This window comes from Triticum dicoccoides, chromosome 3B (assembly GCF_002162155.2).
Source record: "Triticum dicoccoides isolate Atlit2015 ecotype Zavitan chromosome 3B, WEW_v2.0, whole genome shotgun sequence".
NCBI lineage: Eukaryota > Viridiplantae > Streptophyta > Magnoliopsida > Poales > Poaceae > Triticum > Triticum dicoccoides.
In genome coordinates, this window is record NC_041385.1 from 601,479,621 (window position 1) to 601,502,659 (window position 23,039).

A 23,039-nucleotide genomic window follows, 5' to 3' on the forward strand; every position below is an offset into this window, starting at 1 on the left:
CCCACGCACCTACACAAACAAACTGAGAACTCGCAACCAACGCAATAAAGGGGTTGTCAATCCCTTCACGGCCACTTGCGAAAGTGAGATCTGATAGAGATAGTATGATAAGATAAATATATTTTTGGTATTTTATAATATAGATGCAAAAGGTAAAGATGCAAATAAAAGTAGATTGAAAGCAAATATGATAAGAGATAGACCCGGGGGCCATAGTTTTCACTAGAGGCTTCTCTCAAGATAGCATAAGTATTACGGTGGGTGAACAAATTACTGTCGAGTAATTGATAGAAAAGCGCATAGTTATGAGATTATCTAGGCATGATCATGTATATAGGCATCACGTCCATAACAAGTAGACCGACTCCTGCCTGCATTTACTACTATTACTCCACACATTGACTGACTCCTGCCTGCATCTAGAGTATTAAGTTCATAAGAACAGAGTAACGCATTAAGCAAGATGACATGATGTAGAGGGATAAACTCATGCAATATGATATAAACTCCATCTTGTTATCTTCGATGGCAACAATACGTACGTGTCTTGCAACCCTTTCTGTCACTGGGTAAGAACACCGCAAGATTGAACCCAAAGCTAAGCACTTCTCCCATGGCAAGAAAGATCAATCTAGTAGGCCAAACCAAACTGATAATTCGAAGAGACTTGCAAAGATAACTCAATCATATATAAAAGAATTTAGAGAAGATTCAATTATTATCCATAGATAAATCTGATCATAAACCCACAATTCATCGGATCTCGACAAACACACCACGAAAAGAGATTACATCGAATAGATCTCCACAAGAGAGGGGGAGAACATTGTATTGAGATCCAAAAAGAGAGAAGAAGCCATCTAGCTAATAACTATGGACCCGTAGGTCTGTGGTAAACTACTCACAACTCATAGGAGGGGCAAGGATGTTGATGTAGAAGCCCTCCATGGTCGATTCCCCCTCCGGCAGAGTGCCGGCGAAGGCTCCAAGATGGGATCTCGCGGATACAGAAGGTTACGGCAGTGGAAATTGTGTTTCGTGGTGCTCCTGGATGTTTTCGGGGTACGTAGGTATATATAGGAGGAAGAAGTACGTCGGTGGCCGCCCGAGGGGCCCATGAGACAGGGGGCGCGCCCTACAGGGGGGCTATCTCGTGGGGTCCTCGGGAGCTTCTTGACTTGCACTCCAAGCTCTCCGGATCTTGTTCGTTCCAAAAATCAAGCTCCCGAAGGTTTCATTCCGTTTGGACTCCGTTTGATATTCCTTTTCTTCGAAATACTGAAATAGGCAAAAAAACAGCAATATGGGCTGCGCCTCCGGTTAGTAGGTTAGTCCCAAAAATGATATAAATGTATAAAATAAAGCCCATAAAGATCCAAAAGGTGTAATATAATAGCATGGAACAATCAAAAATTATAGATACGTTGGAGACGTATCAAGCATCCCCAAGCTTAATTCCTGCTCGTCCTTGAGTAGGTAAATGATAAAAAGAGAATTTTTGATGTGGAATGCTACCTAGCATAATTCATAATGTAATTTTCTTTAATGTGGCATGAATGTTCATATCCAAATGATTCAAGATAAAAGCTTATAAAACATAAAAATAATAATGCTTCAAAGCATACTAACAAATAATCATGTCCTATCAAAATAACATAGCCAAAGAAAGCTTATCCCTACAAAGTCATATAGTTAGGCCATGCTTCATTTTTATTACACAAAATACTCCCATCGTGCACAACCCCGATGACGAGCCGAGCAACTGTTTGACACTTTTTAACGCGCTTCAGCTTTTTCAACTCTTACGCAATACATGAGCGCAAACCATGGACATAGCACTATGGTGGTGAATGGTGGTGGTTGTGAGAACAAAAAGTGGGAGAAGATAGTCTCACATCAACTAGGCGTATCAATGGGCTATGGAGATGCCCATCAATAGATATCAATGTGAGTGAGTAGGGATTGCCATGCAACGGATGCACTAGAGCTATAAATATATGAAAGCTCAACAAAAGAAACTAAGTGGGTGTGCATCCAACTTGCTTGCTCACGAAGACCTAGAGCACTTTGAGGAAGCCCATCATTGGAATATACAAGCCAAGTTCTACAATTAAACATTCCCACTAGTATATGAAAGTGACAACATATGAGACTCTCTATCATGAAGATCATGGTGCTATTTTGAAGCACAAGTGTGGAAAAAGAGATCGTAGCAATTGTCCCTTCTCTCTTTTTCTCTCTTTTTATATTTTTTTCTTTTTCTCTTTTTTTTCCTTTCTCTTTTTTTTCTTTTGGTGGGCATCTTTGGCCTCTTTTATTTTTATAAAGTCCGAAGCCTCATCCCGACTTGTGGGGGAATCATAGTCTTCATCATCCTTTCCTCACTAGGACAATGCTCTAATAATGAAGATCATCACACTTTTATGGATTTACAACTCAAAAACTACAACTCAAAGCTAGAACAAGATATGACTCTATGTGAATGCCTCCGGTGGTGTACCAGGATATGCAATGAATCAAGAGCGACATGTATGAAGATTATGAAGGTGGCTTTGCCACAAATATGATGTCAACTACATGATCATGCAAAGAGCAATATGACAATGATGAAACGTGTCATAATAAACGGAACGGTGGAAAGTTGCATGGCAATATATCTCGGAATGGCTATGGAAATGCCATAATATGTAGGTATGGTGGCTGTTTTGAGGAAGGTAAATAAAGGGTTCAATACCGGCGAGAGTTGCGCGGTAATAAGAAAAGCTAGCAAAATGGAAGGATAAGTGTGCATATGTCCAATGACTCGCATTAGTCAAAAAAGAACTCATATACTTATTGCAAAAGTCTAATTCGCCCTCGAATAAAAGTACTACTACGCATGCCCCAAGAGGGATAGATTGGTAGGAAAAAATTCCATCGCTCGTCCCCGACTGCCACTCATAAGGAAGACACTCAAAAGAGCACCTCATGCAACAAATTTGTCACACAACTTTTACCATACGTGCATGCTACGGGACTTGCCAACTTCAACAAAAGTATTTCTCAATTTCATAATTACCCACTAGCATGACCCTAACATTACTACCTTTATATCTCAAAACAATTATCAAGCATCAAGTTGATCATAGCATCCAATTCTTTTTCTATGATAGTTTTTATTATACCCAACTTGGATGCTCATCATTCTAGGACCAACTTTGTAACCATAGAAAATACCATGTTGTTCTAAAAGACTCTCAAAATAATATAAGTGAAGCATGAGAGACTAGCAATTTCTATAAAATTAAGACACCACCGTGCTCTAAAAGATATAAGTGAAGCACTAGAGCAAAAACTATCAAGCTCAAAAAAATATAAGTGAAGCACATAGAGTATTCTAGCAAATTCTAATCAAATAGGCTTCTCCCAAAAGGCGTGTACAGCAAGGATTATTATGGCAAACTAAAAATCGAAAACTAATATAATACACGATGCTCCAAGCAAAACACATATCATGTAGCGAATAAAAATATAGCTCCAAGTAAAGTTACCAATGAACGAAGACGAAAGAGAGGATGCCTTCCCGGGGCATCCCCAAGCTTAGGCTTTTGGCTATTATTGAATATCTTGGGGTGCCTTGGGCATCCCCAAGCTTAGGATCTTGCCACTCCTTATTCCATAGTCCATAAAAGCTTTACCCAAAACTTGAAAACTTCACAACACAAAACTCAACAGGAAATCTTATAAGCTCCGTTAGTGAAAGAAAACAAAACCACCACATAGGGTACTGAAATGAAATCATTCTTTATTTATTTTGGTGTTAAACCTACTGTATTCCAACTACCTTATGGTTTATAAACTAATTTACTAGCCATATATGCATTGAAATAAGCAAACAACACACGAAAAACAGAATCTGTCAAAAACAGAACAGTCTGTAGCAATCTGTAACTAACGCAAACTTATGGAACTCTAAAAATCCTACCAAAATAGGACGTACTGTAAAATTTGTTTATTGATCAGAATCAAGAATAATCAATGCAAAATCATGTTTCCGTGATTTATTGAATTTTTTCTCGTGAGCGCAAAGTTTCTGTTTTTCAGCAGAATCAAATCAACTATCATCATAGTTTATCCTATAGGTTCTACTTGGCACAAACACTAAACAAAAGATACAAACACATCTAAACAGAAAGTAGAAACAAAATTTATTACTAAACAGGAGCAAAAACAAAAAACATAAAGAAAATTGGGTTGCCTCCCAACTAGCGCTATCGTTTAACGCCCCTAGCTAGGCATAAAAGCGAAGATAGATCTAACGAGTGTCATCTTTGGCACTAAATTCATAAGTAGCACGTATGATAGATTCATAAGGTAATTTGACTTTCTTTCTTGGAAAGTGCTCCATGCCTTTCTTTAAGGGAAATTGGAATCTAATGTTCCCTTCCTTCATATCGATAATCGCACCAATCATTCTAAGGAAAGGTCTACCAAGAATAATAGGGCAAGAAAGATTGCAATCTATATCAAGAACGATAAAATCTACAGGCACCAAATTTATATTTGCAACAATAAGAACATCATTGATCCTTCCCATAGGCTTTTTAATGGTGGAATCCGCAAGGTGCAAATTCAAAGAGCAATCTTCAAGATCATGGAAACCTAGAATATCACATAAAGTTTTCGGAATCGTGGAAACACTAGCACCCAAATCACACAAAGCAAAACATTCATAATCTTAAATTCTAATCTTTATAGTAGGTTCCCACTCATCATTAAGTTTTCTAGGTATAGAAATTTCCAAATTAAGTTTTTCATCATAAGATTGCATCAAGGCATCAACAATATGTTTGGTAAAAGCTTTGTTTTGACTATAAGCATGAGGAGAATTAACAACAGATTGCAACAAGGAAATACAATCTTTTAAAGAGCAATTATCATATTCAAATTCCTTGAAATCCGAGATAGTAGGTTCAACATTATTAGAAGTTGAGGATTCTCCAATCTCACTTTTACCAAATTTAGCATTAAGATCTAAAGACTCCGAATTCTTGGGACGCCTTCTAGGCAAAGTTGATTCATCATCGGTCCCATAATCATCAAAATTCATATTGCAAAACATAGATCTAATAGGAGACGCATCAATAACTTTAAGATCCTCATCATTATTTTCACGGAAACTAGAAGAACACGCTTTTATAAAGCTATCTTTCTTAGCACGCAATCTAGCGGTTCTTTCCTTGCACTCGTCAATGGAAATTCTCATTACTTTGAGAGACTCATTGATATCATGCTTAGCATGAGAAGGTCTAAGTTTAAGAGAATCAACATCAAGTGAAAGTCTATCAACGTTCCTAGCCAAATCATCAACTTTGAGCAATTTTTCTTCAAGCAAAGCATTAAAATTCTTTTGAGAAATCATAAATTCTTTCACACTATTCTCAAAATCAGAGGGCATCTTATTAAAATTACCATAAGAATTTTTGTAGGAATTTCCATAATTATTAGAGGAATTACTAGTGAACGGTCTAGCATTAAAATTTCCTCTATAAGCATTGTTTCCAAAACTATTCCTACCAACAAAATTCACATCCATAGATTCATTATTATTCTCAATCAAGGAAGACAAAGGCATATCATTAGGATCAAGAGGAGTATTTTTAGTAGCAAACATCTTCATAAGTTCATCCATCTTTCCATTCAAAACATTGATTTCTTCTATAGCATGCACTTTTTTACTAGAAGATCTTTCGGTGTGCCATTGAGAATAATTAGCCATAATATTATCAAGAAGTTTTGTAGCATCTCCTAATGTGATTTCCATAAAGGTGCCTCCCGTGGCCGAATCTAAGAGATTTCTAGAAGCAAAGTTCAAACCGGCATAAAAAATTTGTATGATCATCCATAAATTCAAACCATGAGTAGGGCAATTGCGAAGCATCAATTTCATTCTTTCCCAAGATTGGGCAACATGCTCATGATCAAGTTGTTTAAAATTCATAATATCGTTCCTAAGAGTGATGATCTTAGCGGGAGGAAAATACTTAGAGATAAAAGCATCTTTGCACTTGTTCCAAGAATCAATACTATTTTTAGGCAAAGACGAAAACCAAATTTTAGCATGATCTCTAAGTGAAAATGGAAATAACTTCAATTTGACAATATTGTTATCCGTATCTTTCTTATTTTGCATATCACACAAATCAACAAAATTGTTTAGATGGGTAGCGGCATCTTCACTAGGAAGGCCGGCGAATTGATCTTTCAAAACAAGATTCAGCAAAGCAGCATTGATTTCACAAGACTCAACATCATTAAGAGGAGCAATCGGAGTACTAAGGAAATCATTATTATTGGTATTCGAGAAATCACACAATTTGGTATTATCTTGCGCCATGGCAACAAGTAATCTAACACACAAGCAAATAGAAAAACGGCAAGCAAAAAGAGAGGAGGAGATTGGGAAAGAGAGGGCGAATAAAACGGCAAGGGTGAAGTGGGGGAGAGGAAAATGAGAGGCAAATGGCAAATAATTTAAATGCTAGGGAGATGGGTTTGTGATGGGTACTTGGTATGTCTTGACTTGAGCGAAGACCTCTCCGGTAACGGTGCCAGAAATCCTTCTTGCTACGTCTTGAGCTAGCGTTGGTTTTCCCCGAAGAGGAGAGGGTGATGCAGCAAGTGTAGCATAAGTATTTCCCTCAGTTTTGAGAACCAAGGTATCGATCCAGTAGGAGGCTCCTCAAAAGTCCCACGCACCTACACAAACAAACCGAGAACTCGCAACCAACGCAATAAAGGGGTTGTCAATCCCTTCACGGCCACTTGCGAAAGTGAGATCTGATAGAGATAGTATGATAAGATAAATATATTTTTGGTATTTTATAATATAGATGCAAAAAGTAAAGACGCAAATAAAAGTAGATTGAAAGCAAATATGATAAGAGATAGACCCGGGGGCCATAGGTTTCACTAGAGGCTTCTCTCAGGATAGCATAAGTATTACGGTGAGTGAACAAATTACTGTCGAGCAATTGATAGAAAAGCGCATAGTTATGAGATTATCTAGGCATGATCATGTATATAGGCATCACGTCCATAACAAGTAGACCGACTCCTGCCTGCATCTACTACTATTACTCCACACATCAACAGACTCCTGCCTGCATCTAGAGTATTAAGTTCATAAGAACAGAGTAACGCATTAAGCAAGATGACATGATGTCGAGGGATAAACTCATGCAATATGATATAAAACCCATCTTGTTATCCTCAATGGCAACAATACAATACGTGTCTTGCAACCCTTTCTGTCACTGGGTAAGAACACCGCAAGATTGAACCCAAAGCTAAGCACTTCTCCCATGGCAAGAAAGATCAATCTAGTAGGCCAAACCAAACTGATAATTCGAAGAGACTTGCAAAGATAACTCAATCATACATAAACGAATTCAGAGAAGATTCAATTATTGTCCATAGATAAATCTGATCATAAACCCACAATTCATCGGATCTCGACAAACACACCGCAAAAAGAGATTACATCGAATAGATCTCCACAAGAGAGGGGGAGAACATTGTATTGAGATCCAAAAAGAGAGAAGAAGCCATCTAGCTAATAAATATGGACCCGTAGGCTTGTGGTAAACTACTCACAACTCATAGGAGGGGCAAGGATGTTGATGTAGAAGCCCTCCGTGGTCGATTCCCCCTCCGGCAGAGTGCCGGCGAAGGCTCCAAGATGGGATCTCGCGGATACAGAAGGTTATGGCGGTGGAAATTGTGTTTCGTGGTGCTCCTGGATGTTTTCGGGGTACGTAGGTATATATAGGAGGAAGAAGTACGTCGGTGGCCGCTCGAGGGGCCCACGAGACAGGGGGCGCGGCCCCCTATCTCGTGGGGTCCTCAGGAGCTTCTTGACTTGCACTCCAAGCCCTCCAGATCTTGTTCATTCCAAAAATCACGCTCCCGAAGGTTTCATTCCGTTTGGACTCCGTTTGATATTCCTTTTCTTCGAAATACTAAAATAGGCAAAAAAAACAACAATATGGGCTGGGCCTCCGGTTAGTAGGTTAGTCCCAAAAATGATATAAATGTATAAAATAAAGCCCATAAACATCCAAAAGGGGTGATATAATAGCATGGAACAATCAAAAATTATAGATATGTTGGAGACGTATCAAGCAACATCATGGTAATTCTGCTGAAAACAGCGTCAGTCCGGGTTAGTTTCATTCAAATCATGCAAGTTAGAGTCCAAAACAAGGGCAAAAGTGTTTGGAAAAGTAGATACATTGGAGACATATGAACTCCCCCAAGCTTAAACCTTTGCTTGTCCTCAAGCAATTCAGTTGATAAACTGAAAGTGATAAAGAAAAACTTTTACAAACTCTGTTTGCTCTTGTTGTTATAAACATGCAAAGCCAGCATTCAGGTTTCAGCAAATATTATGAACTAACCATACTCACAATAACACCTCGGTCCCACAATTACTCATATCAATAGCATAATCAGCTAGCAAGCCATAATAATAAAACTCGGATGACAACACTTTCTCAAAACAATCATAACATGACATAACAAAATGGTATCTCGCTAGCCCTTTCTGAGACTGCAAAACATAAATGCAGAGCACCTTTAAAGATCAAGGACTGACTAAACATTGTAATTCATGGTAAAAGAGATCCAGTCAAGTCATACCCAATATAAACCAATAATAATGAATGCAAATGATAGTGTGCTCTCTAGTGGGTTCTTTTTAATAAGAAGGTGATGACTCAACATAAAAGTAAATAGATAGGCCCATCGCAGAGGGATGTAGGGATTTGTAGAGGTGCCAGAGCTCGATTTTAAAATAGAGATTGAATAACATTTTGGGCGGCATACTTTCACTGTCAATGCAACAACTATGAGATGGTTGTGTCTTCCATACTACATGCATTATAGGTAGTTCCACGCAGAATGGTAAAAGTTTATACCCCCCTCCCCCACCACCACCAACAAGCATCAATCAATGGCTTGCTCGAAACAACGAGTGCCTCCATCTAACAACAGCCCTGGGGGAGTTTTGTTCAATTATATTGATTTTCTTTGATCTTTTTGGATCATGGGACTGGGCATCCCGGTTACCGGCCCTTTCTCGTGAATGAGGAGTGGAGTCCACTCCTCTTGAGAATAACCCACCTAGCATGGAAGATATAGGCAGCCCTAGTTGAAACATGAGCTGCTCGAGCATACAAAACAGAATTTTATTTGAAGGTTTGGAGTTTGGCACATACAAATTTACTTGGAACGGCAGGTAGATACCGCATATAGGAAGGTATGGTGGACTCATATGGAATAACATTGGAGTTTAAGGAGTTTGGATGCACAAGCAGTATTCCCGCTTAGTACAGGTGAAGGCTAGCAAAAGACTAGGAAGCGACCAACTGAGAGAGCGATAGCAGTCATAAACATGCATTAAAACTAATTCACACCGAGTACAAGCATGAGTAGGATATAATCCACCATGAACATACATATCGTGAAGGCTATGTTGATTTTATTTCAACTACATGCGTGAACATGTGCCAAGTCGAGTCACTCAATTCATTCAAAGGAGGATACCATCCCATCATACCACATCATAATCATTCTAATAGCATGTTGGCACGCAAGGTAAACCATTATAACTCATAGCTAATCAAGCATGGCACAAGCAACTATAATCTCTAAATGTCATTGCAAATATGTTTACTTCATAATAAGCTGAATCAGGAATGATGAACTCATCATATTTACAAAAACAAGAGAGGTCGAGTTCATACAAGCTTCTCTCATCTCAATCAGTCCATCATATATCGTCGTTATTGCCTTTCACTTGCACGACCGAACGATGTGTATAATAATAATAGTGCACGTGCATTGGACTAAGCTGGAATCTGCAAGCATTCAACTCAAGAGAGAAGACAAAGTAATATGGGCTCTAGGTTAAATAAAAAATCATGTATATGAGAGCCGCTAAGCATTTTCAATATGGTCTTCTACTCTCGACCCGCAAAGGAAAGAAAAGAAAATAAAACTATTTACACGGGAAAGCTCCCAACAAGTAAAAGAAGAATGAAAAATCTTTTTCGGTTTTCATTTCAATTTCTATTACAAGCGTGGAATTTAAACTAACTATTTTTCTTGGTTTTTCTTAAGGTTTATCAAACACACAAGAAGAAAACTAGAAAAAGGAAAATTAAACTAGCATGGATAATACAATGAAAGAGTATGAGCACCAACAACTAGAATTGTGTGTGGACATGAATGTAAAGTCGGTGAAAAATATGTACTCCCCCAAGCTTAGACTTTTGGCCTAAGTTGGTCTAATGCCAAGGGTAGCCTGGCTGATATCCTTAGTTGTAACTAGGGTCGTACTGAGATGCAGCAGCAAATGCCTCCTGAGCTGCGGCATGTTGGCGAGCCGCCTCCGCTCTCCCCTCGTGTTTAGCTGCTTCCTCCCTGGTAACAACATATCTTCCTTTTGCCTGGTAATCAAAAAGGAAAGGAGCAGGAAGAGTAACATGGACAGAGCTATGTCTGTCAAAGATTAGTCGATACTGAAGGAATTGTTCATTCCTCTTAAGAAAATGATGTTTGACCATAGCGTCATAATCTAAATAAGCAGGAGGCAACATCATATCACCCTCTCGTGGGGCTATACCAAGATAATTGGCCACATGGGTCGCATAAATTCCTCCAAATAAATCTCCAGCTCTACCATTTTTATGCAACCTACGTGCAACTATTGCCCCCAAGTTATAATCTTTATAACCTAACACAGCACTCTTGAGAACACAAAGATCGGGCACACACATATCACATGCTTCATCTTTACCATTAATGCATCTACCAATGAAGAGAGCAAAATAATGTATAGCAGGAAAATGAATGCTCCCTATGGTAGCTTGTGTAATATCCTTAGATTCTCCCACAGTAATACTAGCAAGGAAATCTCTAAATTCAGATTTGTGGGGATCATTAACACTTCCCCACTGTGGGAGTTTGCAAGCAGTAGTAAAATCTTCCAGGTCCATGGTATATGATTTATCATAAATATCAAACAGGACACTATGAGAATTACGCGAAGATGAAAATTTAAACCTTCTCACAAACGAATCAGTTAGATAGTAGTACTGAGGACACTTATCTTGAATGAAGTCCTCAAGATCAGCATTACGCACATATGTATCAAATTCATCCTTAATGCCTACATTGACCATAAACTCTTTTGACGGCCATTCACAAGGCCGTACTTCAGCTTCCCTTGGTGGTTCATCGTCTTGCTCACGCATAGCAAGCCTAGGTCCTGTCTTTATTGAGGAAGCACCTTGGTACATTTTCCTGAACATGTTTCTTTTTCTGTAATATTTCTGAAATTTTAGTAACTTCAAAATAAAAGTGAATAAAACTAAACAAGATTGATAGCAATTACTCCTACAAGTGCCTAGAGCTTATATCATGCATCAGAATTACTTGGAACCTCATAAATTTAACATGCAAGCTCAAGAACAGGGTCACCAAGGCAGCAAGGATTTGCAATGAATAAAGCACTAGAACAGAAACTATTTGGACCAATGGAGGAGTCACATACCAAGCAATAATCTCCCAAAGCAGTTTTGTAAATAGAGCTTTGAGCAAGGAGATCGAAAATCGCAGCAAAATGAGCTAGAACTCGTGCTTGAGCTGGATGGGGATATTTTTGGGAAGAAGATGGAGTGTGTGGGTGCTGGCATAAGTGAGGGGGCCACCGGGGGCCCACAAGACAGGGGGGCGCGTCCAGAGGGGGTGGGCGCACCCTCCACTCTCGTGGTCTGGTGCTTGCCCCTCCTGCAGTGATTTCAGTGCCTAAAATCCTCAAATATTCCATAAAAAATCATACTAAATTTTCAAGGCATTTGGAGCACTTTTATTTTCGGGATATTTTTCATTGCATGAGTAATTCAGAAAACAGATAGATAATACTATTTTTGCTTTATTTATTTTAAATAACAGAAAGTAAAAAGAGGGTACAGAAGGTTGTGCCTTCTAGTTTCATCCATCTCATGATCATCAAAATGAATCCACTAACAAGGTTGATCAAGTCTTGTTAACAAACTCATTCCGAATAACACGGAACCGGAGAAATTTCGAAGTGACACAAGGTTACCTCAACGGGGATATGGACATCCCCAACAATAAGTATATCATACTTTTTCTTGACAGTAGGGAGAGGAAATTCAAAACCTCCAATAATGATTGATGGAATTTTCTCAATAGAATTTAAGCTATGAACTTGAGGTTGTTTCCTCGGAAAATGTACCGTGTGCTCATTTCCATTAACATGAAAGGTGACATTGCCTTTGTTGCAATCAATAATAGCACCTGCAGTATTTAAAAAGGGTCTACCGAGGATAATTGACATACTGTCATCCTCAGGAATATCAAGAACGACAAAGTCTGTTAAGATAGTAACGTTTGCAACAACAATAGGCACGTCCTCACAAATGCCGACAGTAGCAGTTGATTTGTCAGCCAGTTGCAAAGATATCTTAGTGGGTGTCAACTTACTTAATTCAAGTCTACGATACAAGGAAAGAGGCATAACACTAACACTGGCTCCTAAATCACATAAAGCAGTTTTAACATAATTTCTCTTTATGGAGCATGGTATAGTAGGTACTCCGAGATCACCAAGTTTCTTAGGTATTCCATCCTTAAAGGTATAGTTGGCAAGCATGGTGGAAATCTCAGCTTCAGGTATTTTCCTCTTATTAGTGATGATATCTTTCATATATTTAGAATAAGGATTTGTTTTAAGCATATCGGTTAAGCGCATGTGTAAGAAAATAGGTCTAATCATTTCAGCAAAACGCTCAAAGTCCTCATCATCCTTTGTTTTGGAAGGTTTAGGAGGAAACGGCATGGGTTTCTGAACCCATGGTTCTCTTTCTCTACCATGCTTCCTAGCAACAAAATCTCTCTTATCATAACGTTGGTTTCTTGATTGTGGGTTATCAAGACCAACAACAGGTTCAATTTCTATATCATTATTATTACTAGGTTGAGCATCTACATGAACATCATTATTAGCATTATCATCAGGTTCATGTTCATCTCCGGATTGTGTTTCAGCATCAGAGATAGAAGTATTATTAGGATTCTCAGGTGTTTCTACATTAGGTTCACTAGAAGCATGCAAAGTCCTATCATTTTTCTTTTTCTTCTTCTTAGAAGAACTAGGAGTATCTAGATTATTATTCTGAGAATCTTGTTCAATTCTCTTAGGGTGGCCTTCAGGATACAAAGGTTCCTGAGTCATTTTACCAGTTCTAGTAGCCACTCTAACAGCAAAGTCATGTTTATTATTTAGTTTCTCTAGCAATTCATTCTGAGCCTTAAGTACTTGTTCAGCTTGAGTGGTGACCATAGAAACATGTTTACTAGTAATTTTAAATTCTCCCTTAACTCTAGCCATATAATCACTCAAGCGTCTAATCATATAAGCATTATTTTTCAATTTTCTACTAACATAATCATTGAAATTTTCTTGTTTATCCATAAAGTCGTCAAATTCATCTAAGCATGGGCTATGAAATTTAGTAGAAGGGATTTCAACTTTATCATATCTATAGAGGGAATTTACCTTTACTACCTGTGTCGGGTTATCAAGACAATGTGGTTCTTCGACAGGCGGTATATTAAGACCATGTATTTCTTCAATAGGTGGTAAATTCTTAACATCTTCAGCTTTTATACCTTTTTCTTTCATTGATTTCTTTGCCTCTTGCATATCTTCAGGACTGAGAAATAGAACACCTCTCTTCTTTAGAGTAGGTTTAGGAATAGGCTCAGGAGTTGGCTCAATTGGTTCAGGAATTGCCTCAGGAATTGGCTCAGGAAGAGTCCAATTATTTTCATTATTCAACATATTATTCAATAGTAATTCAGCTTCGTTGACTGTTCTTTCCCTGAAAACACAACCAGCACAACTATCCAAGTGGTCCTTGGAAGCATCAGTTAGTCAATTATAAAAGATATCAAGTATTTCATTTTTCTTAAGAGGATGATCAGGCAAAGCATTAAGTAATCGTAGAAGCCTCCCCCAAGCTTGTGGGAGACTCTCTTCTTCTATTTGCACAAAGTTATATATTTCCCGCAAGGCAGCTTGTTTCTTATGAGCAGGGAAATATTTAGCAGAGAAGTAATAGATCATATCCTGGGGACTACGCACACAACCAGGATCAAGAGAATTAAACCAAGTCTTAGCATAACCCTTTAATGAGAACGGAAATATCTTAAGGATGTAATAATAGCGAGACGTCTCACTATTAGTAAACAGGGTGGCTATATCATTTAACTTGGTAAGATGTGCCACAACAGTTTTATATTCAGTGCCATAGAAAGGATCAGATTCAACTAAAGTAATAATCTCAGGATCAACAGAGAATTCATATTCCTTATCAGTAACAAAGATAGGTGAAGTGGCAAAAGAGGGGTCATGTTTCATTCTAGCATTAAGTCTTTTGTTCCAGCTTAGCTAACAATTTCTTAAGATCTAATCTATCATTGCAAGCAAGAAAATCTCTAGCAGTTTCTTCATCCATAACATAACCCTCAGGAATAACAAGCAATTCATAATTAGGAGGAGAACCTTCATCATCACTTTCATCAATAATTTCATTTTCAATAATTTCATTCTCCCTAGCCTTAGTAAGTTGTTCATCAAGAAATTCACCTAATTGCACAGTAGTATCAAGCATAGAAGTAGTTTCATCATAAGTATCATGCATAGCAGAAGTAGCATCATCAATAACATGCGACATATCAGAATTCATAGTAGCAGCAGGTTTAGGTGTCGCAAGCTTACTCATAACAGAAGGAGAATCTAGTGCAGAGCTAGATGGCAGTTCCTTACCTCCCCTCGTAGTTGAGGGATAGATTTTAGTTCTTTGATCTTTCAAGTTCTTCATAGTGATCAGCAGATATAAATCCCAAGTGACTCAGAGAATAGAGCTATGCTCCCCGGCAACGGCGCCAGAAATTAGTCTTGATGACCCACAAGTGTAGGGGATTGCAACAGCTTTTGAGGGTAGAGTATTCAACCCAAATTTATTGATTCGACACAAGGGGAGCCAAAGAATATTCTTGAGTATTAGCAGTTGAGTTGTCAATTCAACCACACCTGGATAACTTAGTATCTGCAGCAAAGTATTTAGTAGCAAAGTAGTATGATAGTAATGGTAATGATAGCAAAAGTAATATTTTTGGGTTTTGTAGTGATTGTAACAATAGCAACAGAAAAGTAAATAAGCGAAGCACAAGATGTGAAAAGCTCGTAGGCAATGGATCAGTGCTGGATAATTATGTCGGATGTGATTCCTCATGTAATAGCTATAACATAGGGTGACACAGAACTAGCTCCAGTTCATCAATGTAATGTAGTCATGTATTCCGAATATAGTCATACGTGCTTATGGAAAAGAACTTGCATGACATCTTTTGTCCTACCCTCCCGTGGCAGCGGGGTCCTAGTGTAAACTAAGGGATATTAAGGCCTCCTTTTAATAGAGAACCGGACCAAAGCATTAACACATAGTGAATACATGAACTCCTCAAACTATGGTCATCACCGAGAAGTATCCCGATTATTGTCACTTCGGGGTTGTCGGATCATAACACATAATAGGTGACTATAGACTTACAAGGTAGGATCAAGAACACACATATATTCGTGAAAACATAATAGGTTCAGATCTGAAATCGTGGCACTCGGGCCCTAGTCACGAGCATTAAGCATAGCAAGGTCATAGCAACATCAATCTCAGAACATAGTGGATACTAGGGATCAAACCCTAACAAAACTAACTTGATTACATGGTAAATCTCATCCAACCCATCACCGTCCAGCAAGCCTACGATGGAATTACTCACGCACAGCGCTGAGCATCATGAAATTGGTGATGTAGGATGCTTGAAGATGACGACGGCGATGAATCCCCCTCTCCGGAGCCCCAAAGGGACTCCAGATCAGCCCTCCCGAGAGAGATTAGGGCTTGGCGGCGGCTCCGTATTGTAAAATGCAATGAAACTTTCTCTCTGATTTTTTTTCTCCGTGAGACGGAATATATGGAGTTGGAGTTGAGGTCGGCGGAGCTGCAGGGGGGCCACGAGACAGGGGGCGCGCCCCCACCCTCGTGGACAGGGTGTGGGTCCCTGGTCTTCATCTTTTGCCAGTATTTTTTATATTTTCTGAAACTTGTCTCCGAGGATTTTCAGGTCATTCCAAGAACTTTTGTTTTCTACACATGAAACAACATCATGGTAATTCTCTTGAAAACAGCATCAGTCTGGATTAGTTTCATTCAAATCATACAAGTTAGAGTCCAAAACAATGGCAAAAGTGTTTGGAAAAGTAGATACGTTGGAGACGTATCAGGGCGTTCTGATAACCCCTCCCGCACTCCGGTTTTACCCGAAACTTTCCGGAACACTTCCGATGTTCGAATATAGCCGTCCAATATATCAATCTTTATGTATCGACCATTTGAAGACTCATCATCACGTCCGTGATCTCATCCGGGACTCCGGACAAACTTCGGTCATCAAAAACACATAACTCATAATACATATCGTCATCGAACGTTAAGCGTGCGGACCCTACGGGTTCGAGAACTATGTAGACATGACCGAGACACATCTCTGGTCAATAACCAATAGCAGAACCTGGATGCTCATATTGGCTCCCACATATTCTATGAAGATCTTTATCGGTCAAACCGCATAACAACACACGTTGTTCCCTTTGCCATCAGTATGTTACTTGCCCGAGATTCGATCGTCGGTATCATCTTACCTAGTTCAATCTCATTACCGACAAGTCTCTTTACTCGTTCTGTAATACTTCATCCTATAACTAACTCATTAGTCACAATGCTTGCAAGGCTTATAGTGATGAGCATTACCGAGAGGGCCCAGAGATACCTCTCCGAAACACAGAGTTTCAAATCCTAATCTCGATCTATGCCAACCCAACAAGCACCTTTGGAGACACCTGTAGAGCACCTTTATAATCACCCTTTTATGTTGTGACGTTTGGTAGCACACAAAGTGTTCCTCCGGTATTCGGGAGTTGCATAATCTCATAGTCTGAGGAACATATATAAGTCATGAAGAAAGCAGTAGTAATGAAACTGTAACGATCATAATGCTAAGCTAACGGATGGGTCATGTCCATCACATCATTCTCCTAATGATGTGATCATGTTCATCAAATGACAACGCGTGTCTATGGTTAGGAAACATAACCATCTTTGATTAACGAGCTAGTCAAGTAGAGGCATACTAGGGACACTATGTTTTGTCTATGTATTCACACATGTACTAAGTTTTCGGTTAATACAATTCTAGCATGAATAATAAACATTTATCATGAAATAAGGAAATAAATAATAACTTTATTATTGTCTCTAGGGCATATTTCCTTCACTAAGGACACTCAGTCCTCGCCCAATCACTTTGGTAAGTCTTCAAGGTAGACTTCCAAACCTTCACAGACTTTGTTCACCGGCAATCCACAATGACTCTTGGGTGCTCGGAACGCAACGCCTAACCGGCTGGAGGATTCACAGTCCTCAAGTGTAACAAGTCTTCAGATCACGTGGATAGAAAGACTTCAGTGATGCCTAACACTCTTTGGCTCTGGGTGTTTCGGGCTTTGTCCTTGCAAGGGTCTCTCTCTCAAATGCTTCAGAGGTGGGTTGCTCTCAAATGACAAAAGCCGTGCAATAACTCTGAGCAGCCACCAATTTATGGTGTAGGGGGTGGGCTATTTATAGCCAAGTGGCAACCCGACCTGATATGTCCGAAATGACCCTGGGTCACTAAAGAACCGACACGTGTCTAACGGTCAGATTTCAAACACACGCAGGAGCTTGGCTTGGGCTACAAGCAAAGCTGACTCATCCAGCTCTGGATAAGGTTTGCTCTCATTGTCTTCGTTCGAAGAAATAGGATTTGGTTGAGCATCACATCAGTCACTCTGACTTTGTTCACTGGGACCCCACTTAACAGTACGGTGGTTCCTATGACTCAATAAAAAAGAAATGAAAATTCGAAACATCTATGTCTTCGCACTCAATAGTCTTCAAGTGAATATATTCAAACGTAATAATCTTCATCATGAAAGTCTTCATGAACCACCATTGTCTTCACACATTTTTAGGGGTCATCTCTGGTAGGTAAACCAAATTAATGAGGGACTATTACCTGTGTTATCCTGCAATTCTCACAAACACATTAGTCCCTCAATCACGTTTGTCGTCAATACTCCAAAATCAACTAGGGGTGGCACTAGATGCACTTACAATAACCGACTAGGTTGTGTAATCCTTGGGGCCCCAATATCTTATATAAGACAATTGATACAACATATTATAATATTGTTGTATTACCTATGCTTTGCACATTACAATCGCAATATACACGAGCAGGGGTAAGGTTTTATCTCGTAAGGAGTGCCTGCACCTGAGTAAATATGTCTCATGTTTTCTCTTTGACCTAATCGCCACGGCGGGATACTCTACCGAGGGATCTGCCGGAATTAGCTTCGACACACGTTTCGACTTTGGTGTCAGTCGATGGTGGTTGTGTGAGTCCCTTGGGAGCTCTTATTCCATGCTGAAACCGTTAGATTATTGTTATAGCACTCATATGTGCCGGATCATGAACCTCTCACTCGCTCGTTTAGTTATTTTCCGCCTGCTCCATTGCTAGCTCAGAAAATAACCACCATATTTTTTTATTTGAACAAGTTCATTCAATCAAAAGAAGTTCTAGTATTTTAAAAATCTTGGATTAAAATAAACATGAAATAAAAAACAAAATAGAAAGTATTTGTGGATTTAAAACAATGTTCATGAATTTTGAAGTTTTCTAAATTAAAAAATGTTCACATACTTAAAAATGTTCATGCATTTTAAAATATTTATGGAATACAAAAAATATTAGTGAATTATAGAACAAGTTCATAGTATTTTTAAATTAGTTTTGTTAAGTCTCAGTCAGCTGACATTTCGTTATGTCTCAATCGATGTTATATTCCTTTGATTTTGCATGGAGATTTGTACATTTTTTTTCTTTTCAATTTTCCTTTTTTGTTCTTATATACTATATGTCACTTGAGTGAGACTAGGTTAAATCTCAGTCGATTTAGCATGTGAAAAAATATTCACGAGTTTACCTAGCCACTCCCTTTTTAAATATTCACGAGTTGTAAAAATATTCATGGTTTAGCATGTGAAAAAATAGAAAAGAGAAGAAAAAAAGAAGAAAAGAACAAAACACTCGATAATTCAACCCAGAGCCTGGGGGACAGTACCGTGATTTAAAAAGGAAAGAAGTTCAAAAAAAATAGATTTTTTGGTGGTGCAAGATGCTCCTGTCATGAACTCCGTGCAAAATTTTGTGAGGTTTGGCCATTCGAGAATGTCGTGGCAAAAAAGACAAAATCAGGCGTGAACTGTGCGATTTTTAAAAGTTTGTCAGACATCCGAAATTTGTTTTTTGTGCCACGAGCTCCTTGAATGTTCAAACTTCACAAAATTTCGCACGGAGTTCACGCACACGAAGTTAGAACGGGTCGCGTGCCTCCTACGTGTAGTTGACAAAACATTCGATGTCACTTAGACAGTCCCGCCGTGAGAAACAAGTGAGCCGACGACCTAGCATTTCCTAGATAAACACGCACACGCATGAGAGGCACCGCCCGACGCACACTGTCGCAAGCTCGCCCGTCCTCGATCGGGCAACCATGGAGAAGAGCGGAGAGGCGGAATGGCGTTTTGGGGCGGAAAACCCGGCGCTCGAGGCGGCCAGCAGAGCATCCGCTCCCTCGTGCGCCGCGTGTATGACTTCCTGGATACGAGCGACCCGCGGCCCGTCGCGCCGTTCGGCCACGGCGACCCCTCGGCGTTCGCGTGCTTTCGCACGGCGGCTGCGGCCACGGAAGCCGTCGTCGCCACCGTTCTGTCGGGCAAGCACAGCCGCTACTCCCCTGCCGCTGGCGTGGCCGACGCGCGCAGGTGCGCCGCTGCAGCCTTAGTTTCTTCTCTGTTTCAGTCAGTCGAAGTTTCATACGAGGCAGCAAAAGTAAACGCATACTCCTATATATGTACTGCTGCAGCGCCGTCGCAGCGTACCTGTCCCGCGAGCTCCCCTACGAGCTGGCCGCAGGCGACGTCGTGCTCACAGCCGGCTGCAACCACGCCATCGAGATCATGATGGCCGTGCTGGCCTCGCCTGGCGCCAACGTGCTGCTGCCGCGGCCGGGGTACCCAACGTACGAGGCGCGCGCGGCCTTGTGCGGCCTCGAGTTCCGGCACTTCGATCTTGTGCCGGAGAAGGGGTGGGAGGTCGACCTCGACGGAGTAGAGGCTGTCGCCGACGAGAGGACCGTCGCCATGGTCATCGTTAATCCCAATAACCCCTGTGGGAGCGTCTACTCGTATGACCACTTGGCCAAGGTAGTACGTATCTACCTTAAACGGTCACCACTTCAGAGAGATGCACGTTGCATACTTGCATATATGTGATGATCAAACAGATTGCAGAGACCGCAAGGAAGCTCCGAGTCATGGTAATCAGTGACGAAGTATACGGCCATTGCGTCTTTGGTAGCAAGCCGTTCGTGCCCATGGGTGTGTTTGGGGAGACAGCTCCAGTGGTGACCTTGGGAGGCATCTCCAAGCGGTGGTGGATGGTGCCTGATTGGCGACTTGGCTGGATCGCGGCATCCGATCCAAAGGGAGTCCTCAGGGACAAGAAGGTACGTAGCACGCCCCAGCTTTCAAGTGGCGAATTGAATCTGGTCATGCATGCATGACATCTGAAAGAAAACCTAATTTGTTCTCGGTAACAGGTTATTCAGTCGATAATAAGTTACTGTGGCATCTCGGTAGACCCCGTAACATTTGTTCAGGTTAGTGCCAAGCAAATGTTCGTGTGTAGTATCAGCGCTGGTAGTTTCTCTCTCAGCGCCGTGGAAATATATAACTTGACCAGGGAGCTATACCCCAAATCATCGCCAAAACGGATGAAGCATTCTTCGAGAACGCCATGAACGTGATGAGAGAGGCTGCGGAGATATGCTACCAGAAACTCAACGACATCGACTGCATCACCTGCCCTCACAAACCAGAGGGGTCCATGGTCGTCATGGTGAAGCTGGACCTGTGCTGCTTAGATGGCATCGACGATGATGTCGACTTCTGCACCAAGGTTGCCCGAGAGGAATCCGTGGTCATTTGCCCTGGTACATATATAATCAATCATGCATTGGACTTATCAACTGTACAGTATTACATGCATTGTGCTGCTATCTGGTTTTGGTATTGTAACTTAACTTGTTTTGACATCGTTTACATGGCCCATGACTATATTGTAATAATCAAATTAACTGGGAGGAACAAACCTCTTCCTTCCATAGTCTGAAAATATTCTTGCTACAATTCACGGGGTGGGGTATCTGCTGGTTCAATTACGTACTAATTAACGGTAGTATTCTGCAACTGAAAATTAACACATGCTCTTGCACTACAGGGAGTGGACTGGGAATGAAGGATTGGCTCCGTATTACGTTTGCCGTTGATCGACCCCTTCTCGAGGATGGTCTGGAGAGGGTCAAGTCTTTCTGCAACAGGCATGGCAAAGCTAAGGAGGTGAAGTAATATATGCAGAGTTAGGGGTGAGCATGTGCAACTTTGTTGCATATGAGAGAAATCAAACTCGGATGAATGTAATAGCGAACGCAAAGTCTAACCTGCCACTAGTATTTACATACCAGTGGCAGGTGCCACATTTTAATTGTCACTGATGAAATGTCCCCCACTAATATTTCCGTTCCAAATTACTCGTCGTGGTTTTAGTTCAAATTTGAACTAAAACCACGACGAGTAATTTGGAACGGAGAGAGTACATAGCAGTGGAGGAAAATTACAGTGGCCGTTGCACCACTCGGCCCATCACTGGTACTTGAGGTGTTCGGATCTCGGGATCCGTCATCTGGCACCAGCTGTGAGTCGGGGAGACGTAGTTGCCGGTGAAAACCGAGTCGACGGCGGGCGACGGCGGCGTTCCACGTCGTTACCTTGATGAAGGCATCGTCATGTGACTATCGTCGACCCACTCGTATTGCTCCGGGGGAAACCCTAGGATCTGGTGTTCCAGACCGGACGATGGCGGCACTGCGGTGTCGTTTCTCTTTTGAGAGCATCGTTTTGTGGAGCAGCGCTGGAAGTCAGAGGCAGGAGGTGGAGCGGCTTCGTCTTGCACGAAGTTTCGGTGGAGATGTCAAGTCATGCCTGACCGACAGGTGCTACGCTTGGTCATGCCTGGTCGGCAGGTGCTACGCATGACAGATCTCCAAGGGCTTCAAGCTGTGTCGGTTGGTGGTACTTGGCAGCATGGCGCTGAGGTGTATCAGTGGCGACCGCGACGTGTTCAGCTGTTTGCGCACAGGGAGGAGGTGCCGTTGGGCGCCGTGGTGGCGTTGACGATAGCTAGACCGAGCAAGGTTGATGCATCAGTACAGTTCTGAAAATGGAGCGGTGGCAGTTGGCGGCGGCGGCCTCTGAGAGCACGCCGGACCAGTGTGTGCCCTAGACCCGACAAGTGGCTAGGTTGGGGTCTCAGGTCTTAGATGTTAGGCTTGACTGCGATGTCTGTTTGGTATTAGGCCCAGGCTATCTGCGCCCCTTCATCAACTGGATAGGTGCAGCGGCAGTTTGTTGCTTAGACGGCGGATTTAGTCTTACTATTGTATGACTCTGTAAGGTCTTGTGAGAATAATTAATAAAGTGGCCGTATGCATCGCCCATATGCAGAGGCCGGGGGTCATCCTACTTTTCTAAAAAAAAAACTGGTACTTGAGGTATTAGTGGCGAGCTAAGCTATCCACCCGCCACTGGTTAGCCATGCGTATATAACTTACCAATGGCAAGCTATTTCTGCGGTCCATCATCGGTAACTTTTTAGGTATTTTCTTGTCTTTTTAGGTTTTT

At 40.9% G+C, this 23,039-nt stretch overlaps 1 pseudogene; it reads left to right on the forward strand.

The window, feature by feature from the left end:
• The first annotated feature begins 19,789 nt into the window (after positions 1-19,789).
• On the forward strand, positions 19,790-21,707 carry LOC119281637 (annotated as a pseudogene).
• Positions 21,708-23,039: the final 1,332 nt, after the last annotated feature.